The 25,206-nt window shown below is 36.0% G+C and overlaps 1 pseudogene across 1 annotated transcript; it reads right to left on the bottom strand.

Annotated features, from left to right (window-relative positions):
* LOC143635377 (nudix hydrolase 3-like) lies at positions 1-21,877 on the bottom strand (annotated as a pseudogene). Its single transcript, XR_013154047.1, has 20 exons — positions 21,833-21,877; positions 21,553-21,692; positions 21,324-21,396; positions 21,167-21,240; positions 20,969-21,074; positions 20,706-20,877; positions 19,975-20,052; positions 19,472-19,590; positions 19,275-19,356; positions 15,007-15,072; positions 2,608-2,685; positions 2,444-2,539; positions 2,272-2,378; positions 2,056-2,188; positions 1,588-1,622; positions 920-1,003; positions 746-840; positions 581-671; positions 350-494; positions 1-117 (listed from the first exon to the last, which is right to left on the bottom strand). The product of XR_013154047.1 is annotated as a nudix hydrolase 3-like (transcript).
* Between the last annotated feature and the right edge of the window lie 3,329 nt (positions 21,878-25,206).

The raw sequence follows: 25,206 nt of genomic DNA, 5'->3' as shown, positions 1-25,206 counted from the left end.
TCAATAGTTAGTTCCAACATTCAGAATCATAAAAAAGAAAAGCTTATGTTTATGATACTTCTTCTCCTGAAACAGCTTATTAACAATGGGGAATTCAGGTGCTATATCCACTGGAACCTGCAAGAATTGCCAGAATGCACATTATTTGGGGAGCAAACATAATTTTAGATAACTGACGCACGCACATAACATACTATAATCATCCCATCATGATTTCAACAAAACGCATGTGACCAGCGTTGAAAACGCATTTCATACCAACAAAAACATGGCAATTTGTGGAACAAAATCATGACGAGAAATGATGAAAAAACCATAAACCTCAAGAATTGCAGAAATTGTAATTTACCTGAGCCATTTCCAGTTTCACCAAAGCAACTTTCAAAGGTTTTGTCATCACACAGTAGTTAGCAAGAATTTTGTGCTGCATCTTTGTCACCTTTTGCTTGTGTTGTTAGAATAGCCCTACTTAAACCCTCCACCGCATCTTCAATCTACAAAAGATGAATTAAAATATTTAATAATATAATAATTCATTTTTTATAAAAATAATTCACAAAACAGGCATTTATGAACATGCCTTGTCAATGTCAACAGAGAATGTTTCATCAGGATGTAAAACAAAGGCCCCTTTCTTAGATAACCAGTTAAACTGCATTGCTTGTCCTTTTCTGATATCAGTTCATGAAAATCAATTATTAGTATTATTATTATTTTTAAATGATGTAGAAAAACTAAAGCTTACCCATGAGCTTCCTCTAACCCGAAACGAACAGAGCGAAAGCATCCTGCAAGAAAGGAAACATACATGGATTTGACCAGGCTCTTTGAAAGCAAACCCTGGTCAACCCAAAAAATATGGTCAAAGTCAAAACCAATAGATAGGTTAAAATAACAGATAGTATACCAATAAACTCACCTTATCGATTAAAAACTTTAGGGCCCAGAGGCCAACAATGTCAGCTTTAGCTTCTTCCAAAGCCGAATGGAGTTCGTGTAGTTCCTGTGTTATCACACAACAAAAGAAATTATGTTAATTACAAATAAGAAGCATTAAATAAAATTCAGAGGAAATAGCATAATAAATAGTTCCTGCGGTTTGGCCAAACTGCATATTTGGTCCCCAGATTTTATAAATTGCAAACTTAGTCCAATCACTTGTGAGAGGGTTGCACGTTTAGTCCCCACCGTTAATCCCAACTAGTTTTTTAACGAAAAAGTGATGTCATGTGAGGGTAATTGTGTCTTTTCAATGAAACCTAATAAAATAGTCTTTCATATGAGGTTAATCCCATTTTATTTGAAACCCTAATAAAATCAAAAGTCTGTTTTAAAAACCATAGTTGATGAAGTCGACGCTAGGAGTTCTGGATTTTGAAAGGCTATTTTATTAGGGTTTCAAAATTTGAAAAAGCAGTTCCCCTCACATGAACGGTAGGGACTAAACATGCAATCCTCTCACAAATGTTTGGACTAAGTTTGCAATATATAAAATCTGGGGACCAAACTTGCAGTTTAGTCCAACCACAAGGACCATTTTTGTGCAATTTACTGTTAAGTTGATAGTAAAATAGTAAAGCAACTGACCAATCTGACTGTTGACTTTTGACCGCTTGGAAGTGCTATGGTGTTACGGATTGAAACCATTGCAAGCTATGGGACTTGTCCCACATCAGTTGTATGGGCAACTGATGTGGGCTTTATAAGCCAAATGGGTTCCCTCACCTATCAGACTAGTCTTTTGGGTTGAGTTCTTCTGTTTGGCTTGTAACATTGGTATCAGAGCCAACCTCGGAGTGGTGGCCCGCGGAGTGGTGGCCTGAAAGAAGTCAGCCGTGACCAACGAGGACTCGGAGTGGTGGCCCACAGAGTGGTGGACAACGAGGACGTTGGCCCTTAAGGAGGGTGTATTGTTACGGACTGAAACCATTGCAAGGTATGGAACTTGTCCCACATCAATTGTATGGGCAACTAATGTGGGCTTTATAAGCCAAATGGGTTCCCTCACCTATCAGACTAGTCTTTTGGGTTGAGTTCTTCTGTTTGGCTTGTAACATGTGGTATGTGGTCCTATCCCATGACAGCATTCATGGCAAATTGTGTGATTAACAAATGAGTCAAAGTCAACCAATTCCGCTGTTCATTCTTTATGCATACATCCACTATAGGCTGAAGAATAAGTTTGAACCTATCAAATCATTTTTCCAAGCTTGGTTAGTTCATATAAAATACACAATTTGTAAAATCATGGGATAATTTATAATTATATACTTGGCCTCAGGCACATTCTTCAGCATCACCATTGATGTTCCACGATCTTTGACTATACGCTCATCGTTTGGAAGATTGAATGCAACGATTTGTGGGCCTTTCACATCCTTCACTAGCAATAATTAGATACAACAATAACACTTGAAAGGTTCGTTTTATATAAAGAACTTACCTCTGAAGTATAAACAAGTTGCACGACACGAATAGGTGCGGATATCACTTCTGATGATTTATAAATAGAGTCCATTGGATGATTTTGCTCCAAGACCTTCATATAATTAGATTAATAATATAGTTGGAGTTGAACGTAAGTAAAAATGAGATCTAAAACTTCACCTGCAAATGATCCCCAAATAGTTTAACTTAAGCAGTAGCTTTTTCATCCCGAACTCCAATAAATGCCTCAAAAGTAGCCTGCATTGATATATGCAATAATAATTCAAATAAGGGTTGGTGTAACACAGAAATTGTGACAACCGCCAAAAATTAGACTAATCTGGTAATTATCTTAACCGTAATCGTGTATTAATTAGTAAAATAAATACATAGGAATAATATTTTTAGTCAAAGTTTTTGACTTTAGTTGAATTTTAAAATATGGAACCCGAAAAAGTTCAATTTTGTCGTGTAGCTGACACTGTACAGATTGACACCGGGTAATATCTCAAAACGGATAAATTCATAAACGTGTCGAGATGACCTCGAAAAATAAAATTTTATGTTAGGATATTAGAGATAGTGTATAAACTTAATTTTAGAAGGTTCGAATCGCAAAAATTAGAAAATAAGTAACCGAAAGCCAGTAGAGGACACCGTAAGAGCCCGACATTAAGTTTATCAGAAAATTTTGTTTTTAGGCAGACATTGACTGTAATCTAATTTCGCTCAAAGTCTGATAAAAATTATTAGAAACGGAAGTCGTTTGGCTAGATAAATTACGAGATACGTTAAACTTTAACACCTAGGTATTATCACATGTCATTATTCAAAACCACCTCTCCCTCTCCCTCTCCCTCTCCCATCTCTCTCGGCCGCCACTTACACACAACCCAACCCACCTCCCAAACCCACCAATGAAAAGCTTACATATAGGTATGCAATGATTGATAGATTACTTGGAAGCTACACACTTGGACACATGCACACCCTATACCATCCAACTCACAACCCTATACCTCTCTTTCTCCCTTCATATAACCGGCCACCCCACCACCACCTTACCATCTCACACTTTCAAATTTTTATACACACAACACTTGATTAGGAGATCTTTGGTGGAAGGTTAAGCTAATAACAAGAAGTAGGAAGCCAAAGGAAGGATTATAGCCAACACAAGGTCACATTATCACCTCCTTAGACACCAAATCCGAAACCCAAGGTAACCCACTTCAAGATTTGTGTATATTAGTTGCTATTTGATGTTTAAAGCTTGATTTTAGTATGCTTGGTAGTGTACATGTAGGTATAATATGGATATATACATGCATATGTGTGAACCGTGAGTTTACATAGGAATGTATAAGATGGGTTTTGTTGATTATAGGACTTGTTATGGTTGCATTTTAGCTTGTATAGATTGTCCATATTGATGTTACTTGAGTTTGTTTAACAAATGGGTTTAGGTATTGTTTTAATATTGGAAGTAAATGTGTAAATGGCCAAAAGATCAAAGATGGATAATGAGTAAAAATACCCATGTTAGGCCGTGAGTTTTGATTTTGGTATTGGATTGAAGTTGTAAGCTTGTAAATGGTAAAATGGTTAAAGAAAGAATGATAATTTTGAAAACCCACATACTTGATTACTTGAAAAAGTTGTAAGTAATAATAATAATGGTTTTGAAAGGATCTTGGAAAAGGGTTGACAAAAGTGTAGGGATTTGACTTTGTTGGAAAGTTACTTACACATGCAAGTAATACAAAAATTTGATTTTGATCATAAAGCTCATACTTGTCTTATATGGATTGAAAATGACAAACTAAGTGATTGAATGGGACATATGGAAAGGAATAAAATCTACTAGAAGTACTAGGATGCATGAAACATGATAACTTAGATAAACAAGAGTTTGTGTTAAACTTACTAATAAAGGAAACTTTGTAAATTGTACAAGATGTTTTGCAAAATGATTTGATAAGTGAACATAATCTTGTGTGAATGATTAAAGACTTGTGGTTAGGATTGCTTTAGTAAACTCTATTGTAAAGATTGTTAGTATGATAATAAGGTTATTAAAAATTGCTACTTACTAGTAATAGAAACTTTGTTGTTAAAGAAATCAAGAATGTGTTTGTTAAAGGATAACAATGGGATGAAATAAGATGTTAATATGGGTTAATAAGATCTGGAAATTTTGGTACATAAACACCTTGTAGAGATTGTAGAAATAACATGTATATTGTATAGTTGAAAACTTAAGCTAAGGCTTGAGCATGTGTAGTTAAAAATTTGTTTTGTGTGCATACTTGGTGCTAGATGATCAAACATGGATGTGATGATATATTACTTGTTATTATATGTATATTTGTTGTACCAAATGGTTTGGTTTTGACATTGTGACTTAAATAGCTTGTCGTTGACTTTAACGGTCGGAAAGTTCGACTTTTAAGGTGATCCGACATGAGTTTTTGGAACTGAATTAAAACAGCTCCCAAAGTCATAATATTCTTATATTTAACATAAGTTAAAGTATAAGAAAAGTCAAGAATAGCAAAACTTAAACCAACACGGTTCGTGTCGCGAAAACCGACACGAAAACGTTAAAAATTGACATTTTTAAGAAATTGGCAACAAAATAAGAACCAAAACATTTTTATTGAAAAACCAAAAAAACTTGACTAAAAACTATATAAAAAGTGTTCTAGATAATTTAAAACTAAAAGTTTCATAAAAATGACAACCGGTTCGTTTCTAAGCTCAAAATCAATGAAACCGGCAAAACCGACAAAACCGATTATAATAGAGTCAAAATTTTAAATAAAATAATAACTTGAATTTTTCCAAAACACTCCAGCAACTAAAGGTAATAATTTTTATAAATTTTAATAATTAAATTAAATTATTAAATAAAACAATTATTAGTTGATTATTACTTGTTTATATTTTTAAGTATAGAATTATAAGATTATAAGTAGTAAACTTTATGTGTTATATGCTTGTGTGGATTTTTAGAATAAGAATATATATATTTTAGTCAAACCTAAAATTAACGAACGTGTACTAATATAGGAACGAGCATTTATTCGAACACTGAAATCAAAGGTGAGTTCTTCCTCCGAAAAGCATATTGTATATCTATATTAGTATTTATATATATATGTTTTGAAAACGCATTATACTACAAATTGTTGTTATTGTGGGATGAATCAATTTGGTTAAATAACTGTTAACCGAATTGAGGGCACAGAAATGTTGGTAGATCTATCGGGGTGACGCCCCCCACTTCCATTCGCGTTGGGTTAAAAGTGGGAATATTTCGAGTATGGTACGTTTCGAGTTATCAAATTGGTAGTCATACACGCGTTGTATTCTTAGCTAGTTTACAACTAACGCTTTTTGTGCTTAAAGGTAAAATGCGGGTTTCGTTATTGTGTTATACCGTGTTATGATCGGTTTTATTGGGAGTATAATGGCCGTACACCATTATATTCATGTGTTGTTTATATATAAATTGTTTATATTTATATAATAAGTTTTTCTTCTCAGGAATAACTCACCAACATTCGTGTTGACCCAAATATTATTTAAATATGCTTTGCAGGAAAGTGAAGGTTTCGAGGTGGCATGGAAACGAGAGCGTGGGGTGTTTGAACAAAAGTGATGTGTTGTAAACCGTGCATTAGCACGTGTAGTAAACTCTGATTTTGTAAAATATTTCTTATAATAAAAGATGATGCTTTTATTATTAAATGGTTATTATTGTTGACTATCGGCATCTGTCATAACCCGAATGAATTAAAGTTAAGACTTCCGCTGTGTTAAGTTAAGGTTTTCGGGGTGTGACAGAAGTTGGTATCAGAGTCAACAGTTATAGAGAATTAGAAAATATAAAGTTTTCTAAACTATAACGGTATGTTCAAACACGCGCTCCTTTCCCGCCTCTCGAAACGAAAAGGTAACAAAGATATATATATAATTGTTTATTACTAACTTGAATTAATATGTTTATTCAGATGACGAACTCTGTGGCGATCGTATCTGACTCCGACTCTAGTAGCAGCGGTACTCCACTATCACCGGTGGAGTGGCGTCCGGTAGTTGCATCAGATGCCGGGTCTACTTCGAGAGCTACACCCTTGAAGGTGTACACTCGAAAAAGGACCAGGGCAAACCATGATGCATCGGCCCCTGTCATTGCACTCCCATTAGCTGTGATCCCACCCTCTCCACCACCGCCTCCCGCACCGGAGCCTGTGGTCGAGGAACCCTCTGATCACAAGCTACTTATGGTTCTTCTTGCCAAGTTCTCAGCTTATGAGAACATCGTTCATAACATGGTGGACCGTGTGCTTGCAATCGAGCATAAACAAGGTCTTGATGACCAAACCCGTGATGTGATGCACCAGTTTGTGAACGAACTGAGGAACCAGGGACTGATGACAGACGCCAGGGTAGGAGTTCTCGAGATGAGGAATGAGATGATAGAGCCATGCGTAGGCTACTTGATGAGCCTTCACTAGACGTAGTAGGGTGTTTTGGGTAATATGTCTAGTATGGTAATTGTGATGTAACTTAACTTTGAAACTTGTTGTTTTTTTTGTGTGGTTGTGGTAAGAACTAGAAATATGGTGGGTGACCAAGGTGTAGGTAAGTACACCAAATTTTGGTATTTTGGTACATTATGAAATCCCACTCTTTGATGATTATATTTATGTTTGTATTATTAATGATGCTATTTGATTCTTTACAACTTAGAAAAATATCACTTTTTCCAAAACTATATTTTTTCTAAAAAGAACATGGCGCCAAAAACAAGACGATCCACTAATAATCAAGCAACCGGATTACCTTCCTCTCAAGACGAGTTAGCTCAGCTAATCGCTCAACATGTAAATACGGCACTCGAGCAACATGAGGCTAATCGCAACGCAAGCCAAAACCCCCTAAATACAACTAATACTTCAAATGGAGAAGCACCTAGAACCGAAAATCTAAACGAAAACCCCTCAGGTAGCACGGTACGCGGGTGCTCATACAAAATTTTCCAAGGTTGCGGACCGAAAGAATTTACCGGTGCCGAAGGACCTTTGGAAATTATCCGGTGGATCGAGAAAATGGAATCTGTAATGAAAAGCAGTGATTGCACTCCTCTCGAACGAATAAAATACGGAGTGTGCTCATTCCGTGATGAGGCACTCGACTGGTGGAACTCCATAATTCAAAATCTTGGAGAAGATGCCGCTTACCGTCTAACCTGGGAAGAACTAAAAGAAATGTTGTTAAAGGAGTACTGTCCCCGAAACGAACTTCAGAAATCGAATACGAATTCTGGCAGTTAAAGATGGAAGGTGCTGACATTGGAGGATATACTTCCCGATTCAACGCTTTGGCACGGCTAGTACCCCGACTGGTTACGCCTGAATATGCAAGAATCGAGAGGTACATTTGGGGCTTAGCTCCCGAGATCCGAGGATTGGTTACCTCCTCCAAACCAACCACTATCCAGTCAGCCCGAGAGCTGGCAAAATCTTTAACTGATAATGCAATTCGTATGGGAACTCTGAAAGACTTCGGTGAGAAAGCGACTACCGCCGAACATGAATGAAAAACAGTTACCGATAATCAGAGAACCGGAGAACTCAAACGAAAGTGGAATGGTAACTCAGGAGGACAGTTCAAACGAAACCAAGGAGCACGAAGAATGTTTGCAGCAAACGCAAGAGGATCAGGACAAGGATTCACTTGTAACAGGTGTGGAAAGAGTCACAATGGGGAATGTTGGAAATGTCAGAAGTGCAATCGATTTGGACACCAGACTCAGTACTGTTTCAGTAAGGACTCTCCGTCCGGTTCAGGAAACCGAACTTTCGAATGTTTCGAGTGCGGTGTCATCGGGCATTTCAGAAATGATTGTCCCAAACTCAAGGTACAAAATGCTAAGAGCAAGGCATTCGAGATGAACGCGAAAAAGGCCCGGAAAGACTCATCCGTAGTCACCGGTACGTTTTCTCGTTAATAATCATTATGCTTATGTACTATTTGATACTGGAGCAGATTTAAGCTTTGTTTCTGACCAATTTGAACCCCTTCTCGGTATTGAACCAAGCAAGTTAGACAATAATTACTCAATAGAATTAGCCAACGGGAAGCTAATTGAAACCAGTAAAATTGTCCGAAACTGCAATATTCTGTTAGAAAACCTTAGGTTTCCAATCGATCTTCTATCCGTAGAGTTAGGCAGTTTTGATATAGTAGTAGGAATGGATTGGTTATCCAAAAATGGTGCTGAAATCATATGCTCTGAAAAGCTAGTTCGTTTACCAACCCCAACCGGTCAATTTCTGAGCATTCGAGGTGACCAGAGTAACACCGAGTTAAAACTCTCTAGTATCACAAAAACTCGCAAAATTGTAGGAAAGGATGTCCCGCTTTTCTTGTCAATGTAGTCGACACAAAGGCTAAAGAGCGAAAGATAGAGGATATTCCTGTAGTACGGGATTTTCCAGAAGTTTTCCCTGAAGATTACCTCCTCAGCGTCAAGTCGAATTCAGAATCGATCTGGTTCAAGATGCCGCTCCGATAGCTCGATCTCCGTACAGATTAGCACCATCAGAAATGCAGGAGTTATCTAATCAGCTCCAGGAATTACTAGACAAAGGATTCATAAGACCAAGTTTCTCACCTTGGGGAGCTCCAGTCTTATTTGTGAAAAAGAAGGACGGTTCTTTTCGAATGTGTATCGATTACAGAGAACTGAACAAACTTACTATTAAGAATCGGTACCCACTACCGAGAATTGATGATTTGTTTGATCAGTTGCAAGGATCAAGCTATTACTCAAAAATCGACTTGCGGTCCGGGTATCATCAGTTACGTGTTGCAGAAAAGGATATTCCTAAAACCGCTTTCAGAACTCGTTATGGCCATTATGAATTCCTGGTCATGCCTTTTGGCCTAACGAATGCACCGGCTGTGTTCATGGATCTTATGAACAGAGTTTGTAAGCCATACTTGGATAAATTCGTGATAGTATTCATCGATGACATACTTATCTACTCACGAACCAAGAAAGAACATGAACAACACTTAAAACTGATTCTAGAATTACTAAAAGAAGAGAAGTTATATGCCAAATTTTCCAAGTGCGATTTCTGGCTTCGAGAAGTCCACTTTTTAGGGCATGTAATCAATGAGAATGGTATCCTAGTTGATCCAACAAAAATTGAAGCAATTAAGAATTGGGAGACACCAAGATCACCCACTGGAGTGCGACAATTTTTAGATTAGCTGGCTACTATCGTAGATTCATTGAAAATTTTTCTTCTATAGCTCAACCCTTAACCCAATTAACCCAAAAAGACAAGAAATATGAGTGGACAGAAAAACAAGAAGGAGCCTTCTAATTGCTTAAACAAAAGTTGTGTAGTGCACCAATCTTGTCCTTACCAGAAGATACCAATGGATTTGTAGTATATTGTGATGCGTCTCGTTTAGGTCTTGGCTGTGTGCTTATGCAACAAGACAAGGTGATAGCTTACGCGTCCAGACAACTCAAGGTGCATGAAAAGAACTACGCGACGCATGATTTGGAATTGGGAGCTGTTGTGTTTGCTCTTAAGATTTGGAGGCATTATCTGTATGGAACCAAATGTACAATATTTACTGATCACAAGAGTCTCCAGCATATCTTTGATCAGAAAGAGCTAAATATGAGGCAACGTCGATGGGTAGAATTACTCAATGATTACGACTGTGAGATTCGTTACCACAAGGGTAAAGCGAATGTTGTGGCTGATGCGTTGAGTCGAAAGGAAAGAGAAAAGCCTCTGCGTGTTCGTGCATTAGGGTTGATTCAAACGAGTCTTACTACTCGAATTCGTGATGCACAGCGTGAAGCTTTGAAACCGCAAAATGTAAGGTTTGAGAAATTGCGAGGACTTGAAAATGAATTTGTCACAAAGTCTGATGGGACACTATACCTACTTGATCGAGTTTGGGTACCACTCTATGGAAATCTGCGTAATCTTGTTCTAGACGAAGCGCATAAGTCTGGATATTCGATCCACCCAGGATCAACCAAGATGTATAAAGATCTCCAAGAACATTATTGGTGGCCTAACTTGAAAAGAGACATAGCTGTGTATGTTAGCAAGTGCCTGACATGTTCCAAAGTGAAAGCTGAACATAGAAGACCGCCTGGACTACTGCAACAACCAGAGATCCCTCAGTGGAAATGGGATAATATTACCATGGACTTCATAACCAAACTGCCAGTTACGCCGCGAAGTTATAATGCGATTTGGGTAATTGTGGATAGATTAACTAAATCCGCTCATTTTATACCCATTAGAGAAAAAGACAGAATGGAGAAGTTAACTCAGCTGTATCTGAAAGAGATCGTAGCCAAACATGGAATACCGGTCTCAATCATTTCTGACAGAGATGGTCGATTTGTTTCTCGTTTTTGGCAATCTCTTCACGAATCCCTAGGAACTCGCTTAGATATGAGCACCGCCTATCACCCCCAGACAGACGGTCAAAGCGAGAGAACTATCCAAACATTGGAAAGGCATAGTCAGATTTGGTAAAAGAGGAAAACTTAGTCCACGATACGTTAGACCGTTCAAAATTACCGAACGAGTAGGGTCGGTAGCCTATCGACTCGACCTACCTTCAGAACTCAGTGAAATACACGACGTGTTTCACATATCCAATCTGAAGAAATGTCTATCTGACGAATCGCTGATTGTTCCTATTGAAGACATAAGGGTTGATGGTAAGCTTCGATTTGTAGAAGAACCTTTTGAAGTCATGGACTGGAAAAATCCAGAAGCTAAGGCGTAACAGGATTAAGCTTATCAAGGTTCGCCGGAATTCAAGACTTGGTCCCGAGTTCACGTGGGAACGTCAGGATCAAATGAAGGCGAAGTACCCTCAACTCTTCCCAGAAGAAACCGAAACCAGCACTACATCCTAAATTTCGGGACGAAATTTCTAAAAGGATGGATGAATGTGACAACCGCCAAAACTTAGACTAATCTGGTAATTATCTTAACCGTAATCGTGTATTAATTAGTAAAATAAATACATAGGAATAATATTTTTAGTCAAAGTTTTTGACTTTAGTTGAATTTTAAAATATGGAACCCGAAAAAGTTCAATTTTGTCGTGTAGCTGACACTGTACAGATTGACACCGGGTAATATCTCAAAACGGATAAATTCATAAACGTGTCAAGATGACCTCGAAAAATAAAATTTTATGTTAGGATATTAGAGATAGTGTATAAACTTAATTTTAGAAGGTTCGAATCGCAAAAATTAGAAAATAAGTAACCGAAAGCCAGTAGAGGACACCGTAAGAGCCCGACATTAAGTTTATCAGAAAATTTTGTTTTTAGGCAGACATTGACTGTAATCTAATTTCGCTCAAAGTGTGATAAAAATTATTAGAAACGGAAGTCGTTTGGCTAGATAAATTACGAGATACGTTAAACTTTAACACCTAGGTATTATCACATGTCATTATTCAAAACCACCTCTCCCTCTCCCTCTCCCATCTCTCTCGGCCGCCACTTACACACAACCCAACCCACCTCCCAAACCCACCAATGAAAAGCTTACATATAGGTATGCAATGATTGATAGATTACTTGGAAGCTACACACTTGGACACATGCACACCCTATACCATCCAACTCACAACCCTATACCTCTCTTTCTCCCTTCATATAACCGGCCACCCCACCACCACCTTACCATCTCACACTTTCAAATTTTTATACACACAACACTTGATTAGGAGATCTTTGGTGGAAGGTTAAGCTAATAACAAGAAGTAGGAAGCCAAAGGAAGGATTATAGCCAACACAAGGTCACATTATCACCTCCTTAGACACCAAATCCGAAACCCAAGGTAACCCACTTCAAGATTTGTGTATATTAGTTGCTATTTGATGTTTAAAGCTTGATTTTAGTATGCTTGGTAGTGTACATGTAGGTATAATATGGATATATACATGCATATGTGTGAACCGTGAGTTTACATAGGAATGTATAAGATGGGTTTTGTTGATTATAGGACTTGTTATGGTTGCATTTTAGCTTGTATAGATTGTCCATATTGATGTTACTTGAGTTTGTTTAACAAATGGGTTTAGGTATTGTTTTAATATTGGAAGTAAATGTGTAAATGGCCAAAAGATCAAAGATGGATAATGAGTAAAAATACCCATGTTAGGCCGTGAGTTTTGATTTTGGTATTGGATTGAAGTTGTAAGCTTGTAAATGGTAAAATGGTTAAAGAAAGAATGATAATTTTGAAAACCCACATACTTGATTACTTGAAAAAGTTGTAAGTAATAATAATAATGGTTTTGAAAGGATCTTGGAAAAGGGTTGACAAAAGTGTAGGGATTTGACTTTGTTGGAAAGTTACTTACACATGCAAGTAATACAAAAATTTGATTTTGATCATAAAGCTCATACTTGTCTTATATGGATTGAAAATGACAAACTAAGTGATTGAATGGGACATATGGAAAGGAATAAAATCTACTAGAAGTACTAGGATGCATGAAACATGATAACTTAGATAAACAAGAGTTTGTGTTAAACTTACTAATAAAGGAAACTTTGTAAATTGTACAAGATGTTTTGCAAAATGATTTGATAAGTGAACATAATCTTGTGTGAATGATTAAAGACTTGTGGTTAGGATTGCTTTAGTAAACTCTATTGTAAAGATTGTTAGTATGATAATAAGGTTATTAAAAATTGCTACTTACTAGTAATAGAAACTTTGTTGTTAAAGAAATCAAGAATGTGTTTGTTAAAGGATAACAATGGGATGAAATAAGATGTTAATATGGGTTAATAAGATCTGGAAATTTTGGTACATAAACACCTTGTAGAGATTGTAGAAATAACATGTATATTGTATAGTTGAAAACTTAAGCTAAGGCTTGAGCATGTGTAGTTAAAAATTTGTTTTGTGTGCATACTTGGTGCTAGATGATCAAACATGGATGTGATGATATATTACTTGTTATTATATGTATATTTGTTGTACCAAATGGTTTGGTTTTGACATTGTGACTTAAATAGCTTGTCGGTGACTTTAACGGTCGGAAAGTTCGACTTTTAAGGTGATCCGACATGAGTTTTTGGAACTGAATTAAAACAGCTCCCAAAGTCATAATATTCTTATATTTAACATAAGTTAAAGTATAAGAAAAGTCAAGAATAGCAAAACTTAAACCAACACGGTTCGTGTCGCGAAAACCGACACGAAAACGTTAAAAATTGACATTTTTAAGAAATTGGCAACAAAATAAGAACCAAAACATTTTTATTGAAAAACCAAAAAAACTTGACTAAAAACTATATAAAAAGTGTTCTAGATAATTTAAAACTAAAAGTTTCATAAAAATGACAACCGGTTCGTTTCTAAGCTCAAAATCAATGAAACCGGCAAAACCGACAAAACCGATTATAATAGAGTCAAAATTTTAAATAAAATAATAACTTGAATTTTTCCAAAACACTCCAGCAACTAAAGGTAATAATTTTTATAAATTTTAATAATTAAATTAAATTATTAAATAAAACAATTATTAGTTGATTATTACTTGTTTATATTTTTAAGTATAGAATTATAAGATTATAAGTAGTAAACTTTATGTGTTATATGCTTGTGTGGATTTTTAGAATAAGAATATATATATTTTAGTCAAACCTAAAATTAACGAACGTGTACTAATATAGGAACGAGCATTTATTCGAACACTGAAATCAAAGGTGAGTTCTTCCTCCGAAAAGCATATTGTATATCTATATTCGTATTTATATATATATATGTTTTGAAAACGCATTATACTACAAATTGTCGTTATTGTGGGATGAATCAATTTGGTTAAATAACTGTTAACCGAATTGAGGGCACAGAAATGTTGGTAGATCTATCGGGGTGACGCCCCCCACTTCCATTCGCGTTGGGTTAAAAGTTGGAATATTTCTAGTATGGTACGTTTCGAGTTATCAAATTGGTAGTCATACACGCGTTGTATTCTTAGCTAGTTTACAACTAACGCTTTTTGTGCTTAAAGGTAAAATGCGGGTTTCGTTATTGTGTTATACCGTGTTATGATCGGTTTTATTGGGAGTATAATGGCCGTACACCATTATATTCATGTGTTGTTTATATATAAATTGTTTATATTTATATAATAAGTTTTTCTTCTCAGGAATAACTCACCAACATTCGTGTTGACCCAAATATTATTTAAATATGCTTTGCAGGAAAGTGAAGGTTTCGAGGTGGCATGGAAACGAGAGCGTGGGGTGTTTGAACAAAAGTGATGTGTTGTAAACCGTGCATTAGCACGTGTAGTAAACTCTGATTTTGTAAAATATTTCTTATAATAAAAGATGATGCTTTTATTATTAAATGGTTATTATTGTTGACTATCGGCATCTGTCATAACCCGAATGAATTAAAGTTAAGACTACCGCTGTGTTAAGTTAAGGTTTTCGGGGTGTGACAGAAATGGATGTAAACTATTTAAGAATATAATACCTTGTATCCAAATAGTTCATCTTCATAAGTCTCGTATGGGCCAATAGTAACATCCACCTTAGAGTCCTTAGAAAAAAGAAAATATGCAAAACATGTAACAACATTTAACAAAAAGAACAAAACAAAATGACATTTGCAGTTCTAGTAAATTAAGATTTAAACTTGATTTTGATAAACATTTGACGCAAGAATAGTGTGATAGAACCCTTAAATTAGATTGATTAAAATAAAAACAAGGACAAGGATAGTTGACCCAGTTCGAGATGTGCTAGTCTCCGGTTAGCCGATTCGAGATGGCAATTCTCCAAATACAAGGTTAACAAACCCTAGTATATATTTTTAATATATAAACATGGATGATACATAAACTAATGCATGAACATATAAATAGGCCTAGATGCATTAATAATGTTGCTGTTACTTAGACCTTTAGCATCCCACCCATTTATCTCCCTAGAACTCTTTAGCTTCATTGAATCTGGCCCTAATGCGTACCCGTGGAGAATACGGGTTCGTATCATTACTTCCCTCGCGAAGAATCGACTTGTCCTCAAGTCGAGATAAAGCGCTTCGAGTAAAACCTTGCTGACCGGTGTCAAAAACCCAACATTGTGCCATCAGCGACTGATGTGTCGGGTGACGGTTACGACCTACTGTAACTGTTACAACTAGGGGTGTTCAGATTTCGATTCGCATTCGAAACATTCGAAATTCGATTCAATTCGAATTTGATTATTAAGATTCGAATTCGGTTTTAAAAAATTCGAATTCGATTCGTATTCGAGTATATTCAATTATTAAGATTCGAATTCGGTTTTAAAAAAATTTGAATTCGATTTGATTCGTATTCGAGTATATTAATCGAATACGAATTTATGATTTATTATTCGATTCGAATTCAAATTATATATACATATATGCATATATATAATATTTTTTTTATTTGTGTCAAATCCATAAATAATAAATGTCCATTACAAATTATTAAACCCAATATGCCATATTATTGTTTCCTAGCCTATACTAATATGGGTATTATTTACTTCTCGTTTTGAATATTTTGAATTTATACTATTTGTAGTTTAGTTTTGAATTTATTATCATGTGGTATTGTGGCTACTTTAAATTTATATGTTTCTTTTGCAATTATGATTATGGTTGGCATAGGTAAACTTGAGTTAGATTGTATTTATTCGAATCGAATTTCGAATTGGGCATATAATACGAATACGACTCGAATAGTTCAACTTTTTATCGAATACGAGTACCGGCAAAAAAAACAATTATTCGGATTATTCGATTCGATTTAACTTGAAAATTCGTTATTCGATTCGATGAACACCCCTAGTTACAACCCAACATGGAAGAGGTAGGTCAGCATGGCTCTTAACTTCTTGTGGGTCCACAAAATTAGTTATCAGAAAATGGTCACCATTTACTGACCATTTTAAGTTGCCTACAGCCTTCCATGACTCTATAGCTTCTACAATCGATGAATCTGTTGGTGTAGTAAAAGCTTAGCGCTGATTGGGTTGAAGTTTGACAGTGCATGCCAAAGGAGGCATGAAATGGTCAAGTAACATATCCAGTTTTGGTGTTATTGTTGGTGTAGGTGTAGATGGTGACGAAGGTGGGGCTTGGTTGATGGCTGGTTTTAGAAGAACAAATGAACAAGGGGTTGTGTTTTCAACCGTCTCACTGGCATATGAAAGAGGCTCGATACCAAAGGTTGCCGTTGAGCCCCTTCCTGAACTGAATTCCATGTGATTGTTACACCAGAGGGGTGTTCCAAACATCACGGTCTTGAGCGTTGTAATGTCACTCCTCAATCGCGACTCTATAGCATCAAGCTTGGCAGCGATGACGGCTAACTGGGCGGCGATAGGGTTGGCATTGATGGTGGCATTACTCCGGGTAGCAAGCGCCATGATTCCCGGCAATGGAACCAAATGATAGAACCCTTAAATTAGATTGATTAAAATAAACAAGGACAAGGATAGTTGACCCAATTCGAGATGGGCTAGTCTCCGGTTAGCCGATTCGAGATGGCAATTCTACAAATACAAGGTTAACAAACCCTAGTATATATTTTAAATATATAAAACATGGATGATACATAAACTAATGCATGAACATATAAATAGGCCTAGCTGCATTAATAATGTTGCGGTTACTTAGACCTTTAGCATCCCACCCATTTATCTCTGATACATACCCGACTCCAATATGGGCGGGCCAAGGCAGTTAATTAAGTGGGAAGATGAAAAGCAAAAGTTTAGAGAAATAAATGTTGCAATTATTATCCCAGTCAGGTCTATTTATATGTTCTTGTTTTAGTTTTTAGATATCCATGTTTTATATATTAAAAATATTGGGGTTTGTTAACCTTGTATTTGGAGAATTGCCATCTCGAATCGGCTAACCGGAGACTAACCCATCTCGAATCGGGTCAACTATCCTTTAATTTATTGTTTAAGTTTAGGGGTTCTATCATTGGTTCCATTGCCGGGAAACGAGGCGAAGATGGCTCATACCCGGAATAGTCAAATCAAAATGGGAGGTTCAAAACAAGATCTGATTGCTGTCCAATTAGCAGAAATTGCAGCAAGATTAGATGTTATTTTTGGAACCTTGAAGGATGATGTTGAAGCAATCAAGGGTCGAATGTACGGAACACCCTCCAGGTGCCACAAATATGAAGCCATTCCTATAAAGTTAGAAGTGCTGATTACTAGTAACCATGATTGGCTTCACAAGGGGGACCATATCAGATCCAATCTGGATATGGAAGCTGATGGGATCTGTTTGAAGGGTGATGAGGTGCTAGGAGATGACTGTAACTGTAAAGAAGCAAATGATGATGATGAAAAGGACATGGTGGCGGAGGATGACCTTCACAGTCCACTAGCACTTCTGGTTAAAGAGAAGAAAACTTGTGATAATTCCATACCATGAGTCGAAGAAACAATTCGTGAGGATATTTCTCTTGAAATAAATGGAGAAGAATTTACCAAAGAGAGCCCAAGAGAAAATCAATAGAATGGGAACATGCATGAATTTCCGTGCCGGGATAAACGGGATCAAATCCAATTTGCAAATGATCAAAATCCAAGGCTGATAATGCAAAGGCCTCTCAAGGTCCCTTCAGATCAAAGCACTCCCAGCTGCGACGGCTGTTTTATCTTACGCCAATCCGATCTAGATGATTGGATCTACCACCTATATCACAGGTGGTCGGACGAAGTTCCAAGAATGATGACAGCGTTTCTGAGAATTGAGCAAGGTCTTAAGCAAAAGAGTCAAAATTCTGCAGCTTTTCATCATCTCACCATGGAGCCATTTGAGGAACATCAGACAAATGGAACAGATCGAGATAACTGCATCCGACTTGAGGACAAGTCTTATTTTCGGGCTGGATGTATTGATACATACCCGACTCCAATATGGGTGGGCCAAGGCAGTTAATTAAGTGGGAAGATGAAAAGCAAAAGTTTAGAGAAATAAATGTTGCGATTATTATCCCAGTCAGGTCTATTTATATGTTCTTGTTTTAGTTTCTAGATATCCATGTTTTATATATTAAAAATATTGGGGTTTGTTAACCTTGTATTTGGAGAATTGCCATCTCAAATCGGCTAACCGGAGACTAACCCATCTCGAATCGGGTCAACTATCCTTTAATTTATTGTTTTAAGTTTAGGGGTTCTATCAATCTCTCTTGAACTCTTTAGCTTCATTGAATCTAGCCCTAATGCGTACCCGTGGAGAATACGGGTTCGTATCCAAATGATAAGAACCCCGAAAATAAAATATTTAATTGATAGAGATAAACAAGAACAAGGATAGTTGGCCCGATTCGAGAGGGGCTAGTCTCCGGTTAATCCGATTCGAGAAGGATTAGATCTCCGATTAAAAAGGTATATAAACCTTAATTTTGATCAACATAAACATTCGCATCCTAGAAACTAAAACAAGAACCTATAAATACACACAATTTTATAAATAAATGTTGCGGTTACTTAGACCCTTCAACATCCTCGCCCATTTTTCTCCCTTGACCCTTTAGCTTAAGACGGGTTTGTATCATAGTGTCAAAAGTAACAGATGATAGCACTACTAATTTGTTCGTTCATAAATAAAACACACCCAAAAAAAAACACTAGCTTCTGCATGTGCGTGTGTGTGTTCTTGTTTTAAAAGACTTCAGAAAATAGGGAAATATAAATGAAAGAATATATAGAAAAATGAAGTATGAAGTGAGCACTAACCAGTTCCATCCAGGCTATATCAGAGTCATTGTAGTCATTCGAAAGGAAAGCATCAGCCTTGCTATGTAGCAATCTCTTCAAACTATACAAACATGAAATTTCATACCTTCTTTAAACACGGAAGCTACATTATTTAACAAAGCCTCATGGATTAATAAAATTAAATATAAAGAGAGAATGTAAAAAAAAACTCTTACCTAGGTGAACTTGTCAAATTGCCTGCTTTATGCAATAATTCAGAAGCTTTTGTGAGAAATGAAGAATATTCTTGAGAATATGGGATGCCATAGAGATCACTAGAAGGATCATTTTTCCTCTTAGGGTGTGTTTGGGATTGCTTATTTAAGAGAAAAAGGACTTTTTGTTAAAAGGACTTATTAACTTATGAATATTTTAAAATAAGTTTTGAAAAAAATGTTTGGGTTAGCTTATGTGTTGGGGAAAGCCAAAATGACTAAAAAGGACACTCTTTTTTAAAAGGAGTGTAATGGGTTTGAGGTTTAGAGGGGTGTAATAGGTAAATCAAACCCATTAAGTTAATAAGTTACAAATTCCTAACTTTTCAAAACCCCTTTATTTTGCCTTCTCCATAAGTTAAAATCCATAAGGCCTTATGGTTTGCCAAACACCTTAAACACCTTATAAACTCTTCAAAAAGTTTATAAGTTATAAGTTGATGAAAATAAGGAATCCCAAACACCCCCTTAATAACACTAAAAAATCCAGCTGCATCCTGTTTTTCATCACCCGAAAGCCCTTTTGTCCACAACTCAAATTCCTAACACAAGAAACAGAACTCTTGATCCCAATTAGATGTAATAATTTCAACCAATAACTTGATATGAGTATTTTATCTCCAATCACAATATTGACTGAATATTTGACCTGATAATTTACAATTGGCAGATTGGATTTTAATAATCCCAACTTAATGTAATTGGCCGATAATAATCCCAACCTAGAATATCCCCGTTGGTGGTCCGGACTTTTAAAAAATTTACTCTCATTGGACCTCCGATAAAAAAAACTTCGGCATTAAGTTTTATCCGAATTTCAAACTAATGTTTTAGGGCTTTTGATAGGAAGGAGGATACGAGATTGATGCCAAACTTATCTCGAAACGGCTTGTTAACCGGAAGTTCAAACACCCAAATTGAAGCACCGTTTTGTCGTTTGGAGCATCATTTAGAGGTAAGTTTTACATCAATCGACTCGTATCCTCCTTCCGATCAGAAGCCTTAAAATATTAGTTTGAAATTGGGTCATTGGGATAAAACTTAACGGTTTAACGAAGGTCCAATGAGAGTAAATTTTTTAAAAGTTTAGACCACCAGCGGAAATATTCTCAGTTAGGATTATCAGCCAATGACATTAAGTTGGAATTATTAATTCCAATTTATCTTTACAATTAAACATAAAAGAAGCTTATACCATTTTATCCATGTCTGGAGGGTAGAAATTGGCTCCGGCCGGTTTCTGCAAGGGAAAAGCAGCCTTGTATTCGACACCTTTCCAGCCAGCAACTGGTTTTGCTGCTTCAGGAACTAATTTAATGGCAGAGTCTGCAGTCGTCAAAAACGCTTCATTTTCATCAAGACATGACCTACAAAACCATGTTCAAAAACAGGTTCAAATAAACATATAATATTGTTCAGAAGCATATTGTTTATGTTGACTGTTATGTTAATTCTTACCATGGAGTTTTGTTTATTGAATAATAATCCATTTTAGCTTATCAAATTCAGACATTTGAGCACGCCCCTTTAACCATTCGCGTAGAGATGGATTGCAGCACCAAACCTGATTTTTCATTCAATAGAAAAGAATTCTATAAAATGCAATGAGAATAAGATGGATTAAACAAATGGGCCGTAATATTAATCAAGACAAACCTGCTGATGAAATATATCATCCCCTGAATGAGTAAAACCAGAGTTTCCTTGTCTTCCTCAGTCAAACCGGTCAACTGTGTCAAAAGATTTTGATTAAATACCAAATACACCCCAAGAAAATAATATTCATGTTATAAGAAAATCAATCATGAATCACCTCGGCACTAAGTGAAAAACGATTGATCTTCTTTTGAATATCCAAACTCCGTGCTTGCACATCACATTGATACCTACAAACGTTCCCAGCAAAATAATAATTTCCATAAAGGGTATTCAGACTTACAGACATCTACATAACATTTCTCTTTAATAGCCACATTTTTCATTCATGTATTACCATCTAAAAATTTTTTAACCTGATAAAAGCATATTGGTCGCATGCTTACCTTCTGTTAATATTAATAATGTCAAAAAGTTGACCGTATTGCCCATCTATAGTGTTTGGAACATATTGAGGATCTTTTTTAGTGAGTGCCTGTTTATACCCCTCAATGGAGATATATTTAACTGCAGAAACTTCAGATTCCTAGAAGAAAAGTAAGTGCATATGTTTAGATAAGTTTTAGAACGCAAGGGTTAAACAAAATATGTATTCCGATATCAGTTTCAGAGAAAAGAATTATGAATATGAAAAGGATAATGGTGTTTGTAAATTCTGAAAATGACCTGAAGAGTAAAAGCCTCGAAAGGAATTGGAGCAAGTGATGTAAATCATCGAATTCATGTGGCGTTATTTGTGACACTGCAATGTTTATTATGAAAACTCTGTAGAAAGATCTTTGGTTGTGTTGCAAATAAATAAAAATAGAGTGAATAATATTGTGTTGGCTGTTTTGCAGGAAAACTCAAAAGCATCTTCTGGGAGTGTGAGGCCGAAGCTCTCTCCTACCAACAATTGGTATTCTAAATCAATTAACAAGCAAACAATATCTAACTATCTAGTAAGGTTAGACAGACAGACAGACAGACGATGATATTTATACAAACAACCATTAAGCAGTTGTGTCAAGAAAAGAATTCAGGAAACCCTAAGTAAGGAAGAAATGAGACCTAGGTTTGGAGAATCCGGTTTTGTCACCCCAACTGGTGAGGACGTCAAAGTGCTCTTCAGCTGATTGCCTCATTTCAACGTCAAAACTATCTGATTAAAACCGTATATTTGATCAAACCATATCGATGAAAACCACATTTGTCTATATTTTATTCTATTATATTCTTTTCTATTTAAAATATAATTAACTAATAGTTTCGTTTTGTTTCGGTTTACTTTCAATCTATTCCTTGAGTTGGGATTTTTAAATAAATTCACAATCGATTCAAATTCAAATGCCAAAATGAATTGATAGTGACATGGCATTAGGCAATGGTATAAAGGTAGAAAGGAAGCTGTTTCGTAGGTATAGAGGTAGGGTAGGAAAAGATACCTGCGGGTTCCTAATCTAATCCGCGGACCCTCATTTAACCCACAGATCGTCAATAAACATCCGCGAGAGGAACACATGGACAAACACTCGCAGTCAGCACAAGACCAGCTAAGGATCCATAGTTTCGAAAACATGCTTCGCGGGTACCCATCGTAATCCGCAGATTACCAATGAGCATCCGCGGGATGAACCCGCAAGCAACACAAGGGATTCATTACGCACATTATCCCCACGTGATATGGAAGAGTAGTTGTAACAAAATACTTCTATAAAATTTCCCAAACATTCCCTGATAGCGACATCGACCAATGGAAAAGTGACACCTAGGCACGTAATGGCCACACCACGTTTCGCACGTAACGGCCACGGCCAGGCTGTCACAACCAATAAAAGATTGGCACGTGTCCTTTCAGGTAGAAAAGGAATATTACGATAGTGACAACTCCACCAATCATCTTCCCCCACTTTCGGCTATAAATACCAAGTACACCACTTACAGGTATTCACTCACACTCTCAAGCCTTACGCAATATACTCATACTCTCTTTGATTACTCCGATCAGGACGGTACTTATTCTCACTGTCACGCCCCGACCAATGAAGGCGGAAACGTCGAGGCGCGACATGATTGCTCATTGCACAATGACACTATAAAGTTACAATATTTAAACAACTCATTTAAATCCATATCATCATAAATAACACAACAATTGTTCATACAAAATGCCAAATAGATAGATAAACAAATAACTTGTTCTTTTATTTTCTAATATCCTAAAGCCAAGATAATAAGTTTCTTCAAGTAATCCAATCAAGCTAACATCAAACCTGTAACATTGCATAAAATAGAGTTTGTCAACACGAAGGTTGATGAGCAATTTTCATAGTTTTGGACAATAAGTATATAGTATGAAATCCACAACTAGTATATGAAAACAATAAATAATAGCAACAATTTAGATAATAAAACCGTCAATAAGAATACATTGACGAACCTTCAATAAGAATACATTGACGACAATAATGAAATCGTCAATAAGAATACATTGACGACACCTTTCTATATGGGGATACCATATATACTCGGAATTAACGTATGATCATACTTTGATGAGGCTACCCGCCTTAGCATTCAAGAGGCTACCCGCCTTAGCATTCAAGAATTTGCACATAATCATGTAAAACATATAACACCAAATCGAGCATTTATTTAAGTAAACATATACAATACGTGTTGTGGTTTAAGACTCAAGTATAAATCATTTGAATTTGAATAAGTATGCAATGTCACCCCCAAAACGAAAGATGGAAAACGGGGGATGAAAAAGTACTCACATTAACAAGTAACTTGAAAGATAGTGTCGTGAATAATCGGAGAGATCGGTTTAACGAGCAAGACCTATATTAAACGGGTCTTGTGTTAGTAGGTAGTCTTGGAAGGGTTTAAAATAAAATACATGACAAATAAAGTAAATAAATAAAGTTTAGGATTTAAAATGTAAATATTTGAGAAATTAAATAAACGAGTTTTGTAAAATAAGTTTACTCGAAACCGGGTCTCGGTATTCTATTCATTAGTTTTTTTCTTTTTTTTTTACTCAACCTATGTTAAGTAATAACGTGGGTTAAAATGCGATATTGCAAAACCCTTGGTTATAAGAATACCAAAACGAGGTTTAAACGAGTGTTCGGGTTTGTCGGTTCGAGACTTGATAATTGACCAAGCTCACAGTTAACTTCCCAAAATAATAAATGTTATGAGATAACTCAATAAAATCAAAATAGACTTAACCAAGTATGTAGTTCTATTGTGAAGAACCTTAACGTTCGTTAAGCGAGTATAAAACCTTATCGGTTCGAACTTGTTATAAGATCAAGTTGGTTACCGACATGCCAAGTATGTTTAGAAATTAACTAAAATTGATTTAAAATATAATCTTGAAGAAAAATATGAGTTTTGGTGGCTAAAAACACACTTGTGTGTCTTAAGCGAATGAACTCGGTTTAGTTCGGTTTTTGGTTCGGTCCTTGATTCGGAATAAGACCGAGGATGGTTACCACATACCCAATTACCATGGAACTTGTAAAATAACTTATAAATAATAATACTCAAGTTTTACATTCAAAAAGTTAATAATAAAGCTTTTAAACAAAAGTTCGGTTTTTGGTTCGGTCCTTGACTCGGAATAAGACCGAGGATGGTTACCACATACCCAATTACCATGGAACTTGTAAAATAACTTATAAATAATAATACTCAAGTTTTACATTCAAAAAGTTAACAATAATGCTTTTAAACAAAAGTTCGGTTTTTGGTTCGGTTCTCAACTCGGGATGAAACCGAGGCTAGTCACCACATACCCAATACCATGGAACTTGACAAATATGAATAATAAACTAAAATATGTAGAAGTTAAGCAAGTATAACAAGTTATATGGTTAGATTTGTTAAATATATAAACAAGGACTACAAAGTCCTCCATGTAACCTTGCCTTACTAGCCCGACATTTCAACCGGCCGAGACCGGAGAAATGAAAGACCGAAGGTAAACAAGGAGTGTATATTATATATATGTTGTAACATCAAGCTTTAAGTATTGAGAAGTTAGTTAAAAT

This window comes from Bidens hawaiensis, unplaced genomic scaffold (assembly GCF_021521415.1).
Source record: "Bidens hawaiensis isolate Kalapana, Puna unplaced genomic scaffold, B.hawaiensis_p1.1 tig00007455_1, whole genome shotgun sequence".
In the NCBI taxonomy this organism is placed as follows: domain Eukaryota; kingdom Viridiplantae; phylum Streptophyta; class Magnoliopsida; order Asterales; family Asteraceae; genus Bidens; species Bidens hawaiensis.
This window is presented reverse-complemented; position numbering and strand designations above follow the sequence as displayed.